Raw genomic sequence first — 3685 nt, 5'->3', positions numbered from 1 at the left:
TTGCAATCAATCAACAGTGTCTGCAGCTTTCCGTGTTATTTATCACATGCGCACTGTTTTACCAGTGTATCATCCTTTATATTATTCAGATGATGTGAGATTCTACTCTACTTGGTCTTGCTGCTGCAGCTGAGACTTTTTGGTCATCTTTAAAGGGTGTGTACAACATTGGTAAGATAGAAAATTTAGATGTTTACAGATCAGCACATACATGGTGTAAAACTTTCCTTAAAATATTTGTGCTTGTATGCTATTATTTGAGGTAAGAGTAAAACAAGTTCATAACTTGGTGTTCCAAAACAGTGAAATAAGAGTTTGTTTGAATGGATCGATGACCAGCTTAGCTCAAACTTTCACATCTAGGGTTGCTGTTTGATGTTGGGTCACATAATGTGCAGGAACTGGCTTGAAAAGGATAAAAAAAAATAAGACATTCAAATGCAACTCCTGAAACTATTTCCAAGAGGGCAAGGCCATTTTCATTTTCAAAAGAGCACTTCCATTAGAAACCAAGGCCAAGACCAGGGCCAAGTGTATTTCCAGGCCCGCTGTTTCTATTTTGGAAGGTCTGTCACAACAATCTTTAGGAGTTAAACCGTACTATGAAAATCACATTTAACAAGGAGCAAAAAGAGCCAGAACTTCCTGCAAGCTCCATGCACACCCTACACTGCTCGGATTTCAGCTGAAAACGCAGCATATCATTTTGATCAACTTTTGATAGTGAAGAAAGTGGCATGTCTAATAAACTATCCAGCTGTTATTTCTAACAATACTGGGATTTATGTTGAAAGTACATCATTTCAAAGTTCCTATACAAACAGTGTAGTGTTTTGCCTGCAAGTAAAGTGCAAAAATTGCAAAAGGTCTGTATTTTTTGTGTGAACAAGGTGAGATGGACTAAAGCTTTCACTGAGTGGTTTATAATAATAATACATGTATCCTGCCCTCTCTATTCTCTTACTGATTAGATCTCAGATGAACTGTGACTTAAGGAGGGCATTCTGTTTTCCCTACAATCAGCAAGCCTTGTTTGGTTGGATTTGGTGGAATGTTCCAACTTTATTGTCATTGTATCAAAGTGAGTAACATTAATGTCAACACAAAGCCTTCTGGAGTCTGCTAGGCATATCTACACAAGCCTTATTATCTTAAAGGCAGTGAACACTATTGGTAATTACTCAAAATAAATGTTATAAAACCTTTCTTGATTACGAGTAACGGGGAGAGGTTGATAGTATAAAACATTGTGAGAAACGGCTCCCCCTGAAGTGACGTAGTTTTTGAGAAAGAAGTAATTTTACACGAATTTGATTTCAAGACCTCAAGTTTAGAATTAGAGGTCTCGAATCATCTAAAAGTACACAGTGTTTTTTTTTCTTTCATAGTTATTTTGCAACTCTGATGACCAATTGAGCTAAAATTTTCACAGATTTGTTATTTTATGCATATGTTGAGATACACCAAGTGAGAAGACTGGTCTTTGACAATAACCAATAGTGTCCAGTGTCTTTAAGCATAGACCTTATGTGTATACCTTATCGCAAATACACAGTACGCACAAGTTCGAATGAGGTGCATGCTGGTCTAGAGTGATCAAGTTGATAGCTGGCTAGTTGATCGCTAGCTAGACCATCATGCACCTCATTTAACAGTTAGCGCTTGCGCAATGGGTATTTGCCTAATTGTCTATAGACCTTTTCGCAAATACCTTTGCGCAAGCGCAAACTGTCGAATGAGGTGCATGCTGGTCTAGCTAGTGATCAAATTTGATAGCTAGCTAGACCAGCATGCACCTCATTCTACGTCTTTTATGCGCGTACCGAGTATTTGCGATAAGGTCTATGCACATGATGTCCTTTGAGTATGGCGCACTCGCATAGAGGTAAAGAAGATGCATGGTACAAATCTGTGCGTTTCCATTGTTTAGTCACCGGTTTACCTCTAACATGGTGGCTTGATGAGATCTTTGATGACATCAATGCTTAAGGTTTATTGGTGCAGGGAGGAGAGGGGGGGGGGGGGTCCTCAGACTAATTAAAAAAAATGTCATTTTCAATTCTTTTTTCAACCCAGCACCCGCAGGTCAGAAAAAAAACCAAGTTATGTTGTGCTTGGAGACCTTTAAATATTAAGCAAACTGTGCACAGCTAATTTTGTCAGAGTTAGTTTATTTCACAATTTGTTCAAAATTTCATATAATTATTTTTTAAACTGGCTTCTTTTTCAAAATAGGAAACAAATTAAACATGAATGTTAAGCAAGATTTACAATTCATAAAGTAATTAACAGTGCTTGAATAAGTACAGTGATCCAAGTTGACACTGGACTGCTGGCTGAAGGCCAGTGATTTTTGCTTTGCGCCAGCAAACTCAAGACTGTACAAGTTTGGCAGGGAAAAAAAAATTCTTCAAATGTTGACTTTCAGTTTTATAATAAAACTGTTCAATTCTGTTGAGTATTGATGCATACATGTCCACAATACAAATTAGTGAGGTATTTTTCTCGTTTCAATTCAGCCCTGTTAAACCAATTCTGGTCCAGTAAACATTCAGTGGTTTTTGGAATTTCCCCAAATTCTTTGAGTCCAGCCGTCGATTTCACAAAGAGTTAGGACCCGTCTTATCTCAAGTTAGGACGAGTTACTCATCCTAACTTAGGGTTAATCTTAAGGTCTGCATGCTACAGTGCAGGTTGGGACTTGTCCTGAATCATAAGATTAATCTTAAGTTAGGAAGAGTTTTGTGAAATCGACGGCTGGGTTACCATTAACTGCTCGGTTAAGTTTTCAAATAATTAATTATAATAAGAAGCGGGTAAACATGAACCCTTTTATAGATGGGGGAGCATAACCCAAACTAAATACCACCTCAATCTGAAAAATCAAATATTAATCCATTAAAACTTATTACATTTGTAAGGAACCAATAGATATGGTGATTTATATTCTATAGTGTAAAACTTCAACTGCGTAGTTCAACCCAAGATGAATAAATTACAAAATTTGTAAAAAGTAATAATGCTAACCAATCTTCTCTTGAACATGAGATTATTAGGCTGTGTCAGAAATGGCAACTTTGGCTACAGCTAGATCGCACGTGTCTGCCTATTCTACAACACTGGCAGATGCACTGATCTAGCCAGAGCTGTAGCCGAAGTCACCGTTTCGGACTCGGCCTCAGATTGTTGACTGTAGATCATGATGCAATCATCTTCATTTTCTTTCCAGAGTACAGCAAATTATATGAATACTTCAGTGAATAATAAAAAATAGCCATGTTAGTCTGACAGATAAAACGTGGAAGGAAGATAGTAGCACTAACTAATTACATAATAAAAAAATGATCTTTTATGAAATTAGTTACTTTAAGTACTACTACTGCATTCCTTATATTATTTATAAGTGAGTCAGACTTTTTTGACCTGTAAGCCTCATTTTGGTTATCATTGTTTTGAATAGGAGGAAGATCAAAGATGGCAGCAACTTGATATGGGTTCAATCTTCCCTTACTGTAACCCAAGTCCAAGTGAGGTGAAGACTTGTTCACTTTGAACAAAAAGACTTGAGAGGACTATATCACTGTACAGTAAACAGGTTAAAAAATCCTGAGTCTTCAAAGGCAGTGGACACTATTGGTAATTACTCAAAATAATTATTAGCATAAAACCTCACTTGGTAACAAGT

At 36.9% G+C, this 3685-nt stretch overlaps 1 long non-coding RNA gene across 1 annotated transcript; it reads left to right on the top strand.

Moving 5' to 3' along the window:
- On the top strand, window positions 1-3685 carry LOC117297122. The gene is made up of 3 exons (XR_004519866.1): window positions 1-171; window positions 972-1081; window positions 3461-3685. It is a non-coding gene; the product is annotated as an uncharacterized LOC117297122 (long non-coding RNA).

Source organism: Asterias rubens, chromosome 1, assembly GCF_902459465.1.
Source record: "Asterias rubens chromosome 1, eAstRub1.3, whole genome shotgun sequence".
In the NCBI taxonomy this organism is placed as follows: domain Eukaryota; kingdom Metazoa; phylum Echinodermata; class Asteroidea; order Forcipulatida; family Asteriidae; genus Asterias; species Asterias rubens.
Note: the sequence above shows the minus strand (reverse complement) of the source record. Positions and strands in the feature narration are given on the sequence as shown.